Source organism: Macaca nemestrina, chromosome 4 (genome assembly GCF_043159975.1).
Source record: "Macaca nemestrina isolate mMacNem1 chromosome 4, mMacNem.hap1, whole genome shotgun sequence".
NCBI classification, from domain to species: Eukaryota; Metazoa; Chordata; class Mammalia; order Primates; family Cercopithecidae; genus Macaca; species Macaca nemestrina.
Genome location: NC_092128.1, coordinates 167,538,427 through 167,560,322, shown reverse-complemented (window position 1 = coordinate 167,560,322; position 21,896 = coordinate 167,538,427). Strand labels below are relative to the sequence as shown.

The following is a 21,896-nucleotide window of genomic DNA, read 5'->3' as shown; positions in this document are numbered from 1 at the left end:
TGAATACTATAAGAACATGCTTAAGTACCTTTTAAAGGTAGACATTATTTCTCCTAAAATTGTTTTAACATCATGTTAACTTCAGTACTTAAAGTTTAAGACAGATGTTTGTCTTTGGAAAATGGTTAAAAATTAAATACTGATCTAGTCAACAGAATGCTTAGTGATTTTTCTAGCCAAATATTAAAAAATACCATTAAGATATTTTAAGATTTTGTTGCATTTTAGTAAAGACATTTACTTAATTTTAAAATAGTATTGTGGGCAATTTACATATTCTTTGACCGTATTTTCACTCCCCTTCATCCTATCATACCAGAATTTAAATTAAAATTATTGTTTCTAAAAGCAGTATTCACGACTTCTGAAAAATTTACCCTAATGAGATTTTTAAAAATGGTAATTAGAGGGATATACACAATGTTCACTAATTCTGACCTGGAATGAGTTGGTTCAACTCCTATGATTGGGCTGAAAACGTCAGGTTCTGTATAATAGATAAGAGCAGGTTTTAGCTATATTGAAGGATGGATTATCTAAAAAGGTTTTATCTTTGAATGAAATATTGTGATGAGCAAGAGAATAATGATTGGAATTATATTATCATTTATAGGCAATACAATTCAGATGAAGAAAGTCCAGAACTGGACATTGAGTAACCTTAAACTTATTTTTGTCTCCTAGTTTAATGAAAAATTTTATTACTGAATATATTATTCACACAAATGTACAGATAACTTCTATATCCAGTTTAAAACAATAAAATACATACTAGCATATTCACCACCCAATTTAGGAAGCAGAATGTTACCATGTTTCTAAAATCTCCTGTCTTGATTCCTGATTGTATCATCACATCTCTTTTCCTCTCTGACCCCCAGGAAAGCCAATATTCCGACTTTGTGCTAATCACATTATTTTATTTCATTAGAGTTCACTTTGCGTTCCTAAATCACATTTTGTTTAATTATCCATATGGAATTTATATTTTCTTTCCTCTGAAATGACTACAACAATACAAAATTATCGTAGAAGAATATTGAATAGGTGACAGCATGCATTTTATTTTCTATCTGATCATAACAGCAATGTTCTTAATATTTCAGCAGTATGACATTTACTGTTGGTTTTACAGATACCTTTCAGAAGATTCAGACTGTTATCTTTTATTACTAAATTGAAAAATATTTATTTTATATTTTTAAAATTTTGATAGATATTGGATTTTATAGAACTATATGGTATTTATTAAGATAACCATATGGCTCTTTATATATTCTGTTTATCAGATTAACTTACTAATTTTTTAAAAAGTGCATTAATATTTTATTTCTATAAAATAGTCCAATCTAATTATATGGTCTTAAATGATAATGATCTGTAATTTTATTAAGTCATAGTGTTCTTGGCTTATTTTGATAACAATGTTGGACTAGTTTTACAAAATTAGTTGAGGCTTCCCCTTCTTGTTTTATTCTCTACTGCATTTTACAGAACTTAAAATTCTCTAGACCTTTTTATGGCTGAGTAGTATTCCATCCTCTGTGTGTGTGTGTGTGTGTGTGTGTGTGTGTGTGTGCATGTGTATACCACAATTTTTGATTTGTTGATTAATAGGCATTTGGGTTGGTTCCATGTTTTTACAATTGTGAATTGTGCTGCTATAAACATGCATGTGCAATTATCTTTTTTTGTATAATAACTTCTTTTCCTCAGGGGACAGGTTGGGAGAGGTGACAGATAAAAGACTACAAATTGGGTTGATATGGTTTGGCTGAGTCCCCACCCAAATCTAAACTTATAATGGTATCTCCAGAATTGCCACGTGTTGTGAGAGGGACCCAGGGGGAGGTAATTGAATCATGGGGGCCTGTCTTTCCTGTGCTATTCTCATGATGGTGAATAAGTCTTGAGATCTGATGGGTTTATCAGGGGTTTCTGATGTTGCTTCCTCCTCATTTCTCTCTTGCCACTGACATGTAAGAAATGCTTTCACCTCCCCCCATGATTCTGAGGCCTCCCCAGACGTGTGTAACTCTTAAGTCCAATTAAATCTCTTTTTCCACCCAGTTTTGGGCGTGACTTTATCAGCAGCATGAAAACGGACTAATACATGCATTCAGTGTACACTGCTCAGGTGATGTGTGCACCAAAATCTCACAAATCACCACTAAAGAGCTTACTCATGTAACCAAATACCACGTGTTCCCCCAAAATTTTTAAAAACCTCTTAGACCTTAAGTATTGGCTAAAATTCATTTAGAAAGCCATCTATGCATTATCTTTTTTTTTTTTTTTTTTTTGGTGGGAAGCTTTTTAATGATTTCAAAATTTTGTCAGCTAAAAGATTATCCAGATTTTCTACTTCTTCACGGACATATTTTAATAGTATGTATGTTTTACGTTCATATATGTATTTATTTCTAAAGTGATTTTTTCTTCTTTTGTTACTGCAAAAATACAAACTCATTGGAGTAGAACACTGAACCCTTAGCAAGAGATTTTTTCATGTTTCAGTGTTTCCAAATATTTTATGTTTTGGGTCCATTTCTTTTCAATTAACTTCTACACTTATATCTTTCTTCCTACAGTCTTTAGATTATTTTATTTTAATTTTGATCACTCCTTGAGTTATATTCTTAGCATATCAATTTTAGGTTTCTTAATTTTTTCTAAAATGAATATTTACGGTTATTCATTTTTTTCTAAGATCTGTGAGGAATCCAGTATATGACCAAAAGTTTATGTTTGCATGTTTTGTTTTGTTTTAAGCCCTGACCAAAGGCAATTACAAAGGCTCTTCCTGACAATCCTCATGAGGGAGGGACTGTCCCCACACTTGACTTGATGTATAGCCAGGACAGCGTAGTCTTGGAAAAGATTTGCAGTCAGGACAAAAAACAGCCAGCCATGCTCAAACACACACGCATGCGCGTGCACACACGCATACACACACACACACATATATATATATCTGCATTTATAGCCCAGGCTCTAATTTATTTGTATTCTATTTTTCTGTTTGCTTTATGCTTAAATTTATCTTCTTTCTCTATTTTTCCTAGACAGAAGCTTAGACTGTTTATTTGATTTTCTTCTTTTTTGATACAGCCATTTAATGCTTTAACTTTACCTCAAAGTACTGATTTTGCCGCATTCCACAAATCTAAGTTGTAGTTTATCTTAACTTAGTTCAGAATATTTTAAAATTTATCTTGAGACCTTTTCCTTGATCCATGTATTATTTAGAAGTGTTTAACTGTTTAACTTCCAATGCCTGGGGAATTTTCAGCTAGCTTTCATTATAGATTTCTAGTTAAATTGCATTAAGATTTGAGAAAATACGTTGTGTGGCTTCTATTTTTATAAAAAATTGTTAAAGTGTGTATTATGGCCAAGAAACTAGTCTGTCTTAACTAATGTTCCAGGTGAACTTCAGAAGAATGTGCATTCTGCTTTTGCTGTGGTGGAATGTTCTAAATGTATCAATTAAAGTAAGTTGATAATAGTGCTTTTCAGGTTAACTGTATCCCCATTTTATGCTTGCTTGTCTATCAATTACTACTAAAGGGCTGTTGAAGTCTCCAGTTGCAATACTGGTTTTATCTACTTCTCCATTTTTTAATTAGCTTTTGCATCATAATTATTGATGCTTTGTTCAAGTGCAATCACATTATGAATTATGTTTTTTTAAGAATTAATCATTTTGTCATACAATGTCTCTCTTCATCCCTCATAATTTTTCCTTTTCTGAAGTTGTTTTCTCTGAAATTAATACAGATTCTCCAGTTTTCTTGAAGTTAATGTAAGGATGTACATTTTTCTCTATTGCTTCATTTTTGCCTGTCTGAATCTTTATATTTAAGTGAGCTTCTTGTAGACAATAAATAGTTGGGCATCTTTCTCTCATTTAAAAAAAATCTATTCTGACATAAAATCTATTTTCCAATATCTATTACCAAAAAATCTATTTTCTGTCATATTTCTGTCTTCAACTCTCTTCCAGCATTTGTTTTATTTTCTTTAGGATTTCATTTCATATCCACTAATGCCTTATTAGAGATATCTCTTTATATAACATTTTAGTGGTTTGTCTACAGATTGCAGCTTCATCTTTAACATATTATCATCTACTTTCAAATAATATTATACAACTTAATGGATACAAACATCCCTTTCATCCTTTTTGACGTTTTTATTATATATTTAATTTCTAAATTTGTTTAAAATCCTGTAATACATTTGTTTCTTTCTTGTCTAAAGAAACAAAATTGTGAAAAAAAAATTTATATTTGGTTACCTATTTACTATTGACTTTGTGTTTCCCTTCTGCATAGATTGCCTTATATTATTTTCTTCATCTGAAGAACTTACTCTTGTTGATGTGAAAGTTTTCTAGTGTCCGGTTTTAGGAGTGTTTCCATATTATTAAAAGTCTTGTTGTCTCTTTCCTTTTTGAAATATATTTTAATTGCAATGCAATCTCCATGAATCAGTCTTTCACTTCTGTTCTTTTAAATGCTGCTTCATTGTCTTCTGTTTTAACATGTTGCAACAATGTTTCTGATCTGACTTGAATTTATTTTTCACGGAATATATGTGTTTTCCTCCTAGCCATGATCATAAAATTTTCTCACTGATACTGGAATTCAGCAATTTGATTTTGATGTGTCTTGATTTGATTTTTTAATATATTTCTAGTATTTGCTTGTTTTTTAAGCTTCATAGATTTAATAATTTTCATGGTTTTATAATTCCCCTCAAATTTGAAATGTTTTGCCATTGTTCATTCAAATATTTTCTGACATCCATCTCTTTCCCAGTTTCTGTTTACACTCAGCGTTATAATATTCCTTTACATACCATCAGGCTCTTTCATTTGTAAAAAAATATTTTTTTCTCTGTGATTTCTATTGTTATGTCTCTAACTTTACTAACATTTTATTCTCCTTTGTACATCTGCTTATAAATTATTCTGATGATTTATTTTCTTATCGCAAACTTCTATTTAAAAATAATTTAAATTTAAAATAATTTAAATTTATTTCTTATCATGTTCAGTGTTTCCTTAAAAGCTTTGCGTTAAAAAGTTTTTAATGAGTTTGTGTGTTAATTCCTTCATCTCTGACATTTCTGTGTCAATTTCTATTGACAGATTTTTCTCCCAATTATGGATAACACTGTTGCTTCTTCACATGTCAACTAATCTTTATTCCATGCCAGACATTATGAGTGTTACTTTGTTGAGTTTTTAGATTTAACTGTCTTCCTTTAAGAAGTGTTCATGTTTATCTTGTCAGTCGATTAAATTTCTTGCAGATCAGTTTGTGTTTTAGTTTGGGCCACAGTAACAGAATACCATAGACTAGATGGCTTAAACCACAGAAATGTATTTCTCACAGTTCTGGATATTTGAATGCCAAGATCAAGGCACTCAGTAACTGATGAGGACCCCATTCCTCGTTTGCACATAGCCATCTTCTTGTATCTCGACATGGCAGGGAGTAGAGAGAGAGAGAGATCATTTCTGTTTGGTCTTATCATATAATGTCACTAGTCTATTTATTAAGGCTTCACCTTCATGACATAATTATCTTCCAAAGGCTGCACTTCCAAATACCATTGCATTGGGGATTTAAGCACCAGTGTGCACAATTTGGAGGAACACAAACATTCAGTTCATAGCAATTTGATTTTTACTTAGAACTATAAGGTGATTTTAATTCTAGCAATTGTTTAGCTTTATTATGAAGACTAGATCCCTTTAGCCTCCTTATTGACCGTCCCATTTATTCTAATCTCTTCTTTTTCTTTTTCTTTTGAGGCAGGGTCTTGCTATGTCATCTAGGCTGGAGTACAATGGTGTGATCATGGCTCATTGCAGCCTCAACATCCCAGACTCAAGTGATCCTCTCGCTTCAGCCTCCCAAGTAGCTGGGATCACAGGCAAATGATGCCACATGTAGCTGATTTTTGTATTTTTGGTAGAGAAGGGATTTCAGCATGTTGCCCAGGTTGGTCTCAAAACTTTTGGACTCAAGCAGTCCACCAGCTTTGACCTCTCAAAGTGCTGGGATTACAGGCATAAGCTACTGGGCCCAGCCTGTTCCATTTATTCTAAATATTCTCTCTTCTCTGCCTGGGAAAAGTCAAATACCTACCAATGTGTGAATGCTGAGAATTTCCAGTTTATAGTAGTTCTGTATTTCCTTCATTGCCACATAGTTCTATTCTATGCATATACAGATTAATATTGAGCCAAAGATCCACAGGGATTCTGTCTATGAAAAATCCTGGAGCTCCTGATATCATATTCTAAGGTAATAAACCCATAGATGTCTTCCCAGTCTTCTTTGGAGACATTTGTTTATATTATGAGATTAATTAAACCCAGGGATTATCTCTTTCCCTCACAGAGATTATTTTTTTCAAAGGTCTTTGTCCTTCTTTCTTTAGATGTGAGGACAGGCCGATGTGCCTGTCCTAGATTCCCTAGATAAACTCCAGGCCTCATAATATCAAATTTTCTCCCCGTAGTGCAAAACCCACAACATACACAGGAGAATATCTTCATTTTTTTTTCATCTAATGAGAAACTTGAGTGTAAAGAATCAATGCAATGCAAGATACTACTCTAGCTACTTATGTTGCTGGGAGTAATAAAACATCTGTTTTCTGATCCAGATAACTCATGTGTCCTGTCAGAATATGAATATAAATGTAAACTTCATCCTGGGCAAGATGGTTACGTAACAGTTTTCTTCTTCTCTGTGCCAGGAGCACAAATGATTCCCAATATTACTTATATTTAGTATTCCATAGTTTCCAGTGTGTTTTGTTTGTTTCTCATTTTTATTGCATGGTTCACCCCAAAGCCTGAACATATGATAGGCATTTAATACATAGTTTGCTAATGAGCAAGTATGTAATTAATCGAATAAATTTACACCAATAATGTGATAATAAATCATCTTGTATATTTTTTCTCCCCCCCAAATTTTTATTAGTGATGACAGATTCAAATCAAATTCTTTTCTTTGACTTTCATAGCTATGAAAACACTATCTTTCCAGTCTTATTTTCTGTGTATGGTTCCATTGATAATTCTAGTGATCAATGAAAAATACCTTATGTTTTATATATTCCCATTATAATGCCTATTCTGGAGTAGATTTTGAACAATAGTATTGAGTTAAGAAAGCAGGCTCAGCTGTTTATCTGAGTTTACATCCTAGCTTTGTGACTCCATGTCTTTGTCCCTTTGTGTAGGTCATTTTAAAGGCATAGATGTAAACTGTATACGATAATGTCTGACAAATTATAAGCACATGTGTTTACCATACACTCAGTTTGTAATGTATTGTGAAATACACGACCTTACCCAACTTGTTTGGAAGCTTCACAAATTTGAGGATAGATTATGTGTCCTACATATATTCAGTCTCTCAAAATGTGTAGTATACTGTCTTTAAAAGAGATGCTATAAAGCAAAGCAAATTTCCTAAATAGTGTATGCATGAAATAACTTTATCTGAGTTTTGCTTTCAAAATAATTCAAATTTCATGTGAAAGAAAATATGCAGATATCATATTATAAACATTTATAAATAAGTGTCCTTTAATTTACTAATCAGACTCTAGGCCTTGAAGATATTCTAATGGAATTTGTCCTGAAACATGTGGCAACCTTTATATCTCTTTTGCCTTCTAACTCATTTTCCTCTCCCCTATCCCTACTGTGTGTCTTTTAATATTTTTTGTTTTGTTTTGTTTTGTTTTGTTTTGTTTGAGACAGAGTTTCACTCTTGTTGCCCAGGCTGGATGCAATGGCGTTATCTAGGATCACTGCAACCTCTGACTCCTGGGTTCAAGCAGTTCTCCTGCTTCAGCCTGCCGAGTAGCTGGGATTACAGGTGCCCACCACCACGCCCAGCTAGTTTTTTTGTATTTTTAGTAGAGACAGTGCTTCACTATGTTGGTCAGGCTGATCTTGATCTCCTGACCTCAGGTGATCCACCGGCCTCAGCCTCCCAAAGGGCTGGGATTACACCACACCTGGCGTTTTGAGATTTATTACATCAGCTAGCAAGAGATACAAATGGTGACACCTGTATCTGCGTCTGTTGTCAACTGTTATAATGATAACTTTAATGACTTTTAATATATATCCAAATGTATGAGGTAGGCAAGGTAATTAATAAATTGTTTTTGAGTGATTGATGATGTATCCCATTGCAAAGTCAGTTAATTACTGATAGAGAATTTTCCCAATTATAGTTCAGAGAAATATAAAAATAGATAACAGATAATTTATTTAAATAAATCCTAACCTGCTCAGTTAAAGATAATGGGTTATAGAATTACATGCTTTAGTGCTTTACTGCTTTACTTTTATCTCCCTGTGAATCATAAATTTCAATACTTCAAGTATACCATTCTGCTTTGTTACCTGTAATTTTAAAATTTTGTGTTATAGTAGGAAAGAAAATTAGTTACTGAATAAAAATGTCGATTTTTTTCATTCTAAAACATTGCTATCATTTTCGAACAGACATTGCCATATTTATGAAGTGCATCAATGTTTGTTTAAAATCAAAGAACCCATTTGTCTATGGGAAACTTTGCTTTAACAACAATGTTGCTGTTCTTGACCACTTGACTATCACCTAGTCAGAGTTAATATCGTTTTCCTTGTTGACCTAAAGAAAGAAACTGAGACAAGGTTTATAGAGAGAGTTTCTTTGATTCAAGGTTGAGCACAGCTGCTGGGGACACAATTCCAAGTTGCTTTGGGGAGTGTTCTGTTCAGCAGTTGTTGCAAGCAGGTTTTTAAAGGTAAAGAGGAACAATGAGTGGGCTGACACACAATTGTTTGGGAGGAATTCTCACTGGTGTACAGACATAACATTTATTAGTGGTTGACTAGACATTGTTGAACTGTTCGGTATTAGTTATGGTGTCTAATATGTGGCATTTTATGACTACTTGGTGTTATTTAGTTGAAAGCCCAATAACAAGTGGCTTCACAAGGTAATTATTTAGCTCAAGGTCTCAGAGAGACTCCACTGCTGTTACACACTATCATATTTCAATTCCATTCTAGGCCTGATAATTAAAGGGCAATCACATTCCTCAGACAGAAAGTTTCTTTTCTTTCTCAGTCCATTTTTCCTGTAGAGTGAGAAGATACAATTTTTGTTTGTTTGTTTGTTTGTTTGTTTGTTTTTTGAGAGGGAGTCTCGCTCTGTCACCCAGCCTGGAGTGCAGTGGCGCCATCTCGGCTCACTGCAAGCTCCGCCTCCCGGGTTCCCGCCATTCTCCCGCCTCAGCCTCCTGAGTAGCTGCGACCACAGGCGCCGTCACCACGCCCGGCTAAATTTCTTTTGTTTTTACTAGAGACGGGATTTCACCGTGTTAACCAGGATGGTCTCCATCTCCTGACCTCGTGATCCTCCACCTTGGCCTCCCAAAGTGCTGGGATTACAGGCATGAGCCACCGCGCCAGGCCGGAAGATACCATGTTTATCTGGAGAGGATATCCCAGCAGGTAGGTACTTTGTTATTTGGTACAAGCCCACGAAATACGGTACTGTACAACTGGGAACATCAAAATGTAATTTGCCTCATGTGTTTCTTATTTTAAGTGTCCAAGAATCACAATGCATCAAGGGCTACTATAATGGAAAGCAGATAAATTGGTAACTAAATACAACATACCTTAGTTATGTTTGAGTGATGTATCTTTATACTCAATTGTAAATGCAGATAGATTAGGACATTTAAATGTCTTCAATAATAAATTAAGTAAAAAAGAATAGATTAATAAATAATAGTAAGTAATAAAAATAAGACTACTAGTAGAATAAGTACATACTATACTGTATATAACTTTTTAACAGAAAATAATCAGTTGATTTACATGTGTCACTGAATTATTTCTTAAAATATAGCACATATTTTAAGTGTTTGGATTTTTTCCAATAAAATGTTTATTGCAGTAGCTTTCACACAACGCTGCATTTGAAAATAGTTAAATAAAACACAAGAATTGATCGATTTGTAAAATGTGCAGATGTATCTCTTTGTCAGTTACAGTTTTAGCAGTGTCTCCAACCCTTAAAAAGACACAGAAAATAATTGCAACACTGATTTCTGTAAATTGTTTTCCTGAGGCACTAATCATCAGAAAACACAGACAAGACACCAAGGACCATCATGCAAAACTAGAATCAATGTTGATTGCTTTTATTGTTGTGTGCATCTGTTGGTCTCATTATTTGTTCGTTTCCCTTAATTTGTTTCTAAATGTTTATCAGATTTTACAGAAGCACTCATAAAATTATTAATGAAACATGTATTTGTTTGTTTTGACTTTACTGGAAAGTCTGTGGAAAGAAGTAGAGTAAAAGAAAAAGTGATCACATTTTATATTCAATTTGGTGCCTTTCTTACCAACTGTAGCAGGGAAAGGCAAGCACTTCTACTGGTATTTTGAAGAGCACATATAATACAATATATTTGCCAAAGAAAACAGAAATGACTTGATTTTTTTTTCATAATTTCTTTAAATAGGCTGATAATGTGTTTCAAAGTATTTTCAAGGCCCCTGGTGGTAGATGATGTTTAATTTTTCATTCATATTTTCAATTTCCTACAGTAGCATTGATGTATCAGAGGTAAGTTTCCTCAAAAAGTAAAAATATAAAATAAGGTTTTGGTCATACATGTCAAACTATGGTTAATGTATTAAGGGCCTGACGTAAAACAAGAAGAAAAGGTTAAAGTCATATTTTCAACTCAGATCATTTGGTAGTTTTTTCTGCTGCTGAAACAGCCAAATTCCCTGGTTATGAATTCCTCTGTAGATGGTGTATTGCAGGGCATGGAAAAGTGCATTGCTCTTCAACTCTTTAATGCTTTTCCCAATGTTGATGAAACAGAATATTTCCCTGACCCCTTCGCAGGCAAGAACTGAAATGCACGGGCACCCACAGGGGTGAACTCCACTCACTCGCTGCTCCATCCCTCGCGGGAGTGGGGAGTGCAGGTGAGCAGGTGCAGGAGCCAAACCAAGCGCTTTTGGGCACTGGCAAAAGTGAACTCCATCGTGGCCCCATGGCAGTGTCTGGGGGAGAGTGTCCACCAACCCTGACGCCCCAGAGGAAGTGTTACATTGCCCCTTTAGCTTTGGTGTCCACAGATGGCTTCAGTGTTAACAGCTCAGCGGAGAGAGTCAGTGTGACAGCCATTAGCACCCACACTTGTGGCCCCTGAGTTCTTGCCCAGTGTCCAGGAGGAATGAGGTCACACGAACAAACTGAAGATGGTAATTTCAGGGTATTTTATTGCCAGTGAAACTGGCCCTCAGCAGGAAGGGGAGCTGAAAAGAGGATGGAACTGGAAGGTAATCTTCCCCTGACGTCCTGCCCTCACCAGTCCGGCTCCTCTTCGAAGCTACACTGTGAAGCTGTCCCTCTGAAGTCAAGATGCTTCTCTCTGACATCCGACTGTAGTTTCTGATGTCCAGTTGCTTCCCCTCTCCATGTTGGCCGAGCTCGGGGATTTTATAGGCACAGAATGGGGGCAAGGCAGGGCCATGGGTGGTTTTGGAAAATACAAGATTAAAGGATAAAAGCAGGGCTGTTAAGTTCTCACTTTGGGCCATGGTTCCAGGCTTTTCAGCTTGAGGGTGGGGCCCTTGCTGGGGACCTGCCCTCTTCTGCGCAGAATTTCCCTGCCTTCTCTCCCTATTATGTTGGATTGAATTATGTTGCCTAGAGTTCATATATTGAATGCTTATCCCACTGAGATTGCATTTACACATGGAATCTTTAAGGAGATAAGATTAAAGGAGGTTGTAATACTGGGCCCTGATCCAGTAGGACTGGTGTTCTAATCAGAAGAAAGGACACCAGAGATCTCCCTCTCTCTCTCCATGTGCGACTACACAAAGGAAAGTCCATCTGAGGACATAGCAAGAAGTCTGCAAACTAAAGAGAGAGGCCTCAGGAGAAACCCTGCTGGCACCTTGAACTCGGAACTTCTAGCCTCCAGAACTACAAGAAAATACATTCCTGCTTTTGTAAGCCACCATATCTATGGTATCTTGTGGCAGCCCAAGCAGATTAACATACTTAATGTAACTTCCACAATAAGAGGATTTTTTTTTTTCTTTGAGACGGAGTCTCGCTCTGTCGCCCAGGCTGGAGTGCAGTGGCCAGGTCTCAGCTCACTGCAAGCTCCGCCTCCCGGGTTCCCGCCATTCTCCTGCCTCAGCCTCCCGAGTAGCTGGGACCACAGACGCCCACCACCTCGCCCGGCTAGTTTTTTGTATCTTTTAGTAGAGACGGGGTTTCACCGTGTTATCCAGGACGGTCTCGATCTCCTGACCTCGTGATCCGCCCGTCTCGGCCTCCCTAAGTGCTGGGATTACAGGCTTGAGCCACCGCGCCTGGCCAATAAGAGGATATTTTTAATCTTTATCTTTGAAGACTGAGATTTCTAGGAAAAGCCAAGATCATCTGAACCAGACCTCTGTCCCTATTTTATAAACTGCTCAACAGTCCAACCCGGACACCAGATCTTGATTCTAATACCTTTTCAGTCAAAGAAACAAGGATGCTTATGAGAAGTAGTCAAATCTATAGTTAGGGAAGACAACATACAGAATGAACATGTCATATCCCGTAATGGCAGAAGGGAAGGCAGTAATCAAGAGACAGAAGGATGAGAGTATGTCAAACGGGCACCAGAGTCAACCTGAAAAGCTCCCAATGCCAAAAGAGTGAGAAATTTGAACAACAAAATAAATAAAGAAGTATAAGATTATAACCCAGTATAAAAAAATTAAGATCTATAAGTCTATAGTGTTATAAATATATGATTGACTAAGGAATAAATCAAGATAAAGGATACATGATCCTTACAGAAAATTCCAAATAACATGTGTAGATTCTTTCTCCTCCAGGGGGTTGACTATAATCCCTCCCACTCTGGAGTATAGGCTGGACTTGCTTATTTGCTTCTGTAGAGTAATGGGATAAAATAGGTTGCTTTATATTGGAAAAAACCTGACAAACACTGCCTTAACCAAGTGACTGAGAGGAACATAATCTGTGTTAAATCATTTTGATATAATGTGTACCTGATAAGATGGGATAAAATTGGCACTTTCTTCCTGTGATATTTGTCACAAAATTCCATAAATGTAGTCTATGAAAAAAAATTTCTCAAACTCAAATTTAGAAGACTTCTTCAAAATACCTGACCAGTGATTCTAAAAATTGTCAAGGCCTTTGAAAACAAGTAAGGACTGAGGAAATGTCAAAGGTACAGTAAATTATGGAGACAAGATGTGGTATCCTGGACTGGATACTGGAATAGAAAAACATAATCATTGAAAAACTGGTGAAGCTCTAATAAAGTCTGAACTTTTGTTAATAGCAATTTTCCAATATTTATTTCTTGGTCGTGATAAATTTCTCATAGTAACATAAAATGTTAATATTAAGGGAGATGAGGAGAAGTATTTGGGAATTCTATGGATTATCTTTGCAACTTTTCTGAAAACTAAAATTATGACAGAATATAAAGTTTTTTTAAATAATAATATACAGTTAGGGTTGTGGGAAGAAATGTTCCATGACCAAGTTTTGTTACTATTACAATGCAAAAAAAGTAGAATTTATCAGTTATCAAAAGATTAATACAATGTACAAAATACAATAAGCAGAATACAAATAAAGATTGCCAGAACTAAGATATTAAGAGAAACCCTTACAGAAAAAGACTTTGCTTACACACATACACAATTTGAAAATTGATAAGACGGTCTTGGAGATGAAGGCTTTAGAGTGCAATCTCTCTTGCAAAACTGACTGTAGAAACTGGGGTGAATTGTGCTAGCGGAAGTGGCTTCCTACATTTGTTTTGGTTCAAGAAGCAGGAAGATGGAGCCACTCAATCAATCTCACAGGCCAAGTTTATTGAAAGCAATCTCTGTGCAACCGAGAACAAAGGAGTGTTTAGGTTGTGAAGATTGGAAGGTTAACATGACCCTTGCTCATACTCCAGGAGTCTTCCGCATTTTGCTAGTCTGACAAATTGAATCTTGGTCACTAATGAGCAATATGAAAGGAACTTGAACTGTGCTGACACAGAGAGGCATTCAGGAAAAAAGGGGGCAAAGTGTACTTACAAATTATTTCTATCATGTATCAGAGGAGATGAAACAGTATTAGTGTGTGCATGTGTGTTTGTATAAATATACACACGTTTAAGGTATGTAAGCTACACACACACATATACATTTCTGTGGATGTGAAATAAACTCATAAATGTGTATATACATACATACACATACGTACATATGTATAGAGCCATATACAATTCAGTATTAATATCTGTATATATATGAAAATAGCCATGTATGAATATACATGGCTCTATATGTGTATATGAATTCACATATGTGTATATACATATACATATGTGTACAATGTATATTTAATTAATTATACAATATATATTATATGTGTGTGTTTATGTATGTATAAAATTACAGCTTTGAAAGAGCATAGCAAACCAGAAATTAAAAAATTCAAAGACAAGATAAAACTACTTGAAAAAGGAAGAGCTAACAGAATGTAAAAAAAAGTATAATTTGTTTTACATTAATAAAAAGCTCAGATTATTAGTCATATAATGTACTGTAACCTGAAACACAGGCATTTAATATCAAACAGAGTCTACAGAAGACAGACAAAAAAGATTGAATGTACAGAGTCCCAGATGAAGAAAATAGGGCAGAAATGGCAGAAAATGATCATTTAAAATTATTCATAAAAATTCCCTTGAAATAAAATACACTCACATATTTCTTCAAAGACACGGTTACCAAAAAAAGACACAAAAATAGTAAGTATAAGTCAATAATTTTTCATCAAAATAAACTGCTCTTCCGGTATAAATCACAGGGAAAAAGTGATTTAAAAATGTGAGCATACAGAAAATATTTTTTTTCTATTAGCTGGGAGACTGAGGCAGGAGATAATTGCTTGAACCTGGGAGACAGAGGTTGCAGTGAGCCTAGATTGTGCCATTGCACTCCAGCCTGGGCAACAAGAGTGAAACTTCGTCTCAAATAAAGCAACTTTGCCTCAAATAATATGTGTATATATATATATATTTTTTCGGGTTCCTAGAAATTTCTAAAATTCTAAGTAAGACAAACAAGGAATATCTGTAGAAACAAGGCAAAAATGCTGGTAGTAAGTTTAATATATATATGTGTGTGTGTGTGTATATATATGTGTGTATATATATTTTTATATATATATATATACACACACACACACAAATATACATATGTATTTACCATTGAACTAAGAATAAGTTACCGTGGAACTAAGCATTACCATTGAATTAAGAATAAGAGTGTAAATATAACTGTAAAAGTTATTGGTGAAGGAAAAAAAAGGCTAATGGGTAAATAATTTCCTGCTTTCTCTGATAGAATAGGAAATTGAAGAATATTTACAGTTGAAAAGTAAAGTAATATAATCATATTTATTAGTATATAAAGATAATTAAATCCACTAAAATCATATAGTAGAGAAAAATGAGGAAGAAGAAAAAAGAGAAAATGTATTTATTAATTATAATAAGGTTTAATAAATATCTTCTAAAAAAGTAACTAATGGTATTATTAAAATTATAATTATAAATGTAACCACTAGATCAAACTTTTAAACTTTCTTAGATATCAGGAAAGAACTATACACAATAACAAACAAATGAAAAATCGAACATACCTTACATGATAGACATAAACAGAAAACGTAATTCATAACAATATGACACAACTCAAGCTAACTATAACTTTCTTTTCAGTCACTATGATGTGGTTTAACTCATTAAATTAACAGTATTTTCAGATTGAATCAAAAAGCCAAACTTAACTATGCATTGAATATAAGGACACTTCTTTAAAAAGTTGATTCAGAAAACCTGGGTGATATGCTTTGATGTGTCCACCCAAATCTCATCTTGAATTGTAGTTCCCGTAATCCCTATATGTTGTGGGAGGGACCCTGTAGGAGGTAACTGAATCATGGGGGTGGTTACCTCCATGCTGTTTTCGTGATAGTGAATGAGTTCTCACGAGATCTGATGGTTTTATAAGGAGCTTTATAAGGGAGAATTCATAAAGAAATATGGGGAAATTCACAAAGGAAATGTATGGTCAAGAAAGTCTGTGCAAAAACTAACAATCCAGAAACATTCTAAACCCAAACTTAGAGCTGATACAATGAGAAACTGAAACATGTATGTACACATGCGTGCACACACACACACACACACACACACCTCTGTGATGCAAAAACTGACCATGTGAAGGGCAATTTGGAAGTATAAAACCAAATTACAAATATATTAAAACTGATTTACCACCCTCACTTGTGATAATTTGCCCTAAGGTTAATATGTACACACAAAGAAAGTAATATGCGTGCAAAGATGTTCAAAACAGTAATAGCAAAAAAGTGAAAACCATTTACAAATCTAAGATTTGTTGAATAATTATATAAAATATAGATATCTATACAATTAAATGATATGCTGGAGGGAGTTAGAGATAGAGTGTGTGTTACATAACACATATATACTGATATCTGATACATAATACATATATATGTATATATTTTACACATGCAGTCTGTGAATTAAGGAATCATTTCCACCATATTTTGGTAGGGGTGTAAGTGTCCAGAACTTTAGGCATTGTAAGCATAGAAGAATGGGAACATCAAATATGTTACATAGAAATTCTGAAGAAACACAAGGAAACTAGTAAAGTGAGCTGCTGCTACACTGGCTAATGTATGTGAATAGAACCAGAATAAATGAAAAGTATAGATCCAAAACAGATCTTTCGCCATTTAACTTTTTAATGTTTTTAACATATATAAGTATATTATCTTGTCCAAGTATATTAATGCTTAAAAATTAATGCAGTCAGGTAACTGTTCATGGAAATAAGTCAGAAAAACAATTTTTGTGGAATAGTAAAGGATTCAGATGGCATTTGCTGTTTTTTTTTTAAATTTTTGGTGAGGTAACTATTTTATTAATCATTTAATTCAGATTTAAAAATTGATTAAGTTCATGAGCTAATCCCTTATATTTACAAAATGGGTTAACTTCATTAGATAATCACTATGTTCCTTCTAATTACAAAGTTTTTAGTGAAAATACTCTGCACAATAAAGACATTGGTTTTCTATTTCATAATACATATTCTGCCTTGAGACTTTTCAATGGTTTTGGCTTACTGATAGTTCACCCAGAGAGATCCAATTAAAAGAGCAATGACAAGAAATGCTTCCCATTTTCTCTCAGTTACAACACACCTGCAGATACACGAAGAGAGACCCTCAGTAACATCAGATTTCGTCTGGACCACAATGACTGCAATATCCTATTAGGGACATAAAATAAGATAAGTTAAGTAGGAGAAAAGGTACAGTTTGGACATCCCCTACTGTTTTAGTTGCTGGTTACCATGACTCTTGGAATGATATGCGGATAGGCAGTGATCAATGCTATCAAACTTCTCTTGTGCTGAGCTTTCAGCCAACAGCCTCCTGCAGTTTGTAGGGAAGCAAAGATCTTTCCTTGTTATTTTGCAGTCAAATACTTAGTTTAATATTGGTAGGTAAAATTGCTCTATTACAAATTGAAAGGACAATAACTTAGCCTTGTACTGTTTTGATTATAAAGTAAAACAAGGGTCAAGTTTAAATAAACATAAATCAAATAGAATATGTTTGCCTTCCTGCTAGTCAAGTGTTCAAGTTACTATGGAAAACAGCTATACTTAAAAACTGTGTAATCATTAGGTTGAATTTAATGAACACTGACCCAACTTTATGGAGCTAGGTCTTCTCAAACAAATTTTACAGCCCCTGACATTTAAGAGTTTGGATTTTAAAGAAGCCAACAATAAGTTTGACTGTAAAAGTATGGTGTTGGAAATAGAGAACATAGGATATGGGGAAGAGAAACAGAAGGGATGTAGTGGAATAGTAGACATCATGAAGAATATCATCGCATCTTAGCTGACCCAAAATTTTTGACAACTGCCGTCAAAACTATCTCATCTTAAACATTGTATATTTGTGACAAAAAAAGACCAAGGTTAAGGCACTCTATGACACAGAGCCATGTTCAGGTACAGGAGATCCTGAAAACTGAAGTTAAATAACTTTTTGGATGCAGGCATGAGTTTGTGATAATCCGTTTGACACATATGGTGTTATTTCTCTTTGCTAATAATTATGCCTTGATGGCATGGTTCCGTGTATTTTTACAAGAACAGGAGTCATGAAACTAGCCATTGATGCCTGCGATATGAAGACTCACTTGAAGTCTATGGACTTGAAACTTTGATTTCTAAATATTTTTCTAAGAAGAAAACAGAGATAGCATTGCCAAATTTTATATATATGTATAAAATATATATAAATAATATATATAAATATATATAAAGACATATAGAAATATATATCTCACAGTTTTTTAGTGAATATACATATATTTAATATGTATTTAATATATGTATATATTAGAAGATAGAAAATAAAAAAGACCACCGAAGGCAAACATATCATTATACATGAAGTTTTTCTGCAGAACCTCCCTTACATATTTATTATTCCGCTTGAATTGTATGCCTACATTCCAATGAAGGTCAATGAGCATTGTCTATGAGTTGAGAGACAAATCTCAATGGGTCTTGTGTTTCTGCTTGTCTTCTAAACACAGTCATTGATGGCATTTATCCCATTACATATGTTCAAATACGCTCATACAGCAAACAGCCTTAGAGGATAGAAATGGTATTTTCCTTCAGGACAGAGGAAAGATGTTTTTGTTTTTAGTTTTTTTCCTCCAGAATAAAAAAGAAAACGTCTTTCTTTAAGGCACGTGGGCTGAGCACGTTTGCTAGCATCTGCTTTTGAAAGATTGGCGGTTTCTTATTAGTAATGTAAGCCTATTTTGTCTGCAGGATCTACCTGGGTTGCTCTGTGTTGCTTAGTGGGACTTGGGGATAACAGGAGTCAACCAGAATGTGAAACTCATGCTACGTGCTGTGCTTTACTGTAAAAAAGGCCATTGTGTCTAACCCAGGAGTCTTGTGTCCTCTGCCGACATGTATGAAGCTGTGAAAATTACCTTGTTAGCTTAGAAGCTGGATAAAGTCTTAGCTGTTTTTCAGTGCTTGAAGCCATGGCTCTATTAGTCTATGAATGATTAAATTTATGTCAGAACTGGGGCAGGTTTTGACAGCTACGAAGTTGAACCTGCTCTCTCCAATTTCCCAATCTACCTCTTATATATTTCTCATTCATTTGGACCTGCTTCATCTTTTAATCAAACTGAAATTCCTTCTGCTATTCTATGACAATTTTCCTTAGTAAAGATCAGATAATCTACTTGCGTTTTAAAAATAAAAGATAATACTGTTGTAATGAACATCTCCGTTAATCACATGGGGATGATGAGAGAGGGTGTGTCTTTGTGTATGACTTTATACATTAACTTTAGGGAGAAATAAAGCATTCATAAAGAGTGTTTTTGACTGCCATAATGTATACTTATACTCTGCCTAATCCTTCCTCTTGATTTGTCCGTTGTGTAAATAACGTGATTTGAAAGGGGACTGTGATCTTGTTTTTTTCCTGGCAGAAGTTTACTGAATAGTCTGGTTTGATGTAAAAGTGGTTATCAGTATTCATAGTCTGGGTGGGTTTTGTTGTTGTTGTTGTTGTTGTTTTGTTTGTTTTGTTTTTTTTAGCTCTACTGTTCTGGCACTGTTGAGATAGTTTCAGTCTCTCAAAAGTTGACTCATATTAGTAAAATTCAAAAATTGATGTAAAACCTGTCTATCAGTTTGCTGAATTATAATGAGCAGTACAAAATCCATTAGGGTAACCAGCAAATGTCTTAATTACAGAAAGCAAATGAAAGATACATTTTAAGCAGAAGTTTGCCTGGGGGGGATGACATCAGGTTAAAGGAAATAAATTATATTAATATAACATTTAACAACATTTGGCTGTCAATGGTGCTAAATGCCTCTGTCTCTGATTTGGGAATATATGCCTGCTAAGAAGACCTCATGTTAAAATAAAAGAATGAAGCTGCCTATTCCCTGGATCTTGCTAATTGAGAAATACTGTTTTCCCAAGATCTATGTCCTATAGTTTTATTCCCTTTTTAGATATTCTACATCAATTGTTGGGAGACTCTCCCTTCTGTCAGATTGTTCTTAAGATGTGGCTATATTTCTGGCAGTTAATTTTCTTTTGTGCATTCCTTAGAATGTGATTCTCTAAAACTTCTACAGTAGCTGTGAATAACCCTTCCTCCACTAGCATTCAAGGGAATGTTCATAGCAGTTATATAAAGTGTATAAGCTACTCATGCTTTGAAGACTGTTTAATCATCTGAGTTTCAATAATTTTCACCATTTTAAAATAAAACCGTACAATAGGAACTTGTGAATATGAACTATCTGTGCCAGAACATTCTTTAGAGATTCATGCCTCAAACTTTGGCTACTTTGTGATGCTTTCAATTCTTCATTAAGGCTGAAGAGTGGGCAGAACTTATTTGCCTCTTCCAAGAATAATTTGAGGAGGAGTAATCCTATTGATTTTATTTCCAGCTCTTCGCTTCAAACAAAGAAAGCAAAACAAGGTCTTTCAAGAATCCTAGGACTTAGAGAGAATGGTTTTATAAATAATTTAGTTATATATCCCAGGAGAAAATTCTTCTTCCTTTTCTTTTGTTTGACTTTTCTTTGAAATTTTTAGTTTTGTTTACTTCTAAATAAATTATTTGAATGAACAGGATTCTGAAAAAAGAGTTAACTGTACCAGATAATGTATAACACAGATAAATATTATTAGCTGATTTATGCCCTGTTATATTTGGAAAGGTCTATAACGAAAACTTACTCTCAATTTCTAACTGGTTTTGTAATTGATTATTGAATAGTTTCAAGTGAAGAGAAACAGAATATGCCATCCTAAAATATACCACTTTGACATAGGTTTATTTTGAGCTAAAGGTCATTGAGACATAGATACAAGAAAAGTCTGCCTTCCCCCATTTGCTTAAAAGCAGGATGAAAATTTATAAAGGTGTCCCCTGCTCTCTATGTAGAAGGAAAGAAGTTAATCACCAATCACCAGTCATCTGCGACAACTCTAAACCCTATCAGCCCAGATATAGCACTACCAGAACCTGCATAACAAGCCCTTTCTTCCATTAGTTTCCTCCATGTATTTACCTTTCTACTCTTTGCTACCCTAAAAACTCAGTCCTGGTTTTTTTTTTTTTTTATCTTGTCACTTCCCTAAAAATTTACAATTTTTTGTTGTCGTTAAGATGCTATATAAACTCCAATTATAATCACCCTTTGAGCTACTTATCACTAAGTGTTCCTGTGTGTAACTGCAATGTGCACACTAATAAACTTCATGGTGGATTTTTCTTGTTAATCTGCATTTTGTTAGTCTACATTACAGAGCCTCGAACTTGAAACTAAAATGGGTAGAGAAAAAAGATTTGTTTTCTTTCCCTACAGAAACAACTGTGGATTTCTGGCACAACGTCTTATTCCTACCTTCATAATAGGCAAAAAAGAGACAGGCTTTTGAAATCTGCTAGCATAATATCAGTAGAATTTATATAATAGTACAATGATACTTAAAAATGCTTACATTCATAGGTCAGAAAAATTGCTGAGAGTATTTTGCCAGTTGACCAATGAAATAATTTTATAGCCATTTCCATCTTCAATTTGCTTTCTTTTTAAATAGATCATT

The 21,896-nt window shown here is 34.4% G+C and overlaps 1 long non-coding RNA gene across 1 annotated transcript in view; it reads left to right on the top strand.

Annotated features, from left to right (window-relative positions):
* LOC105472823 (uncharacterized) overlaps positions 1-21,896 on the top strand; it is an 80,113-nt gene that overhangs the window by 24,258 nt on the left and 33,959 nt on the right. The window contains exon 3 of the long non-coding RNA XR_011621762.1: positions 9,397-9,547. This is a non-coding gene — a long non-coding RNA (uncharacterized lncRNA). The remainder of the gene's footprint in view (positions 1-9,396; positions 9,548-21,896) is intronic.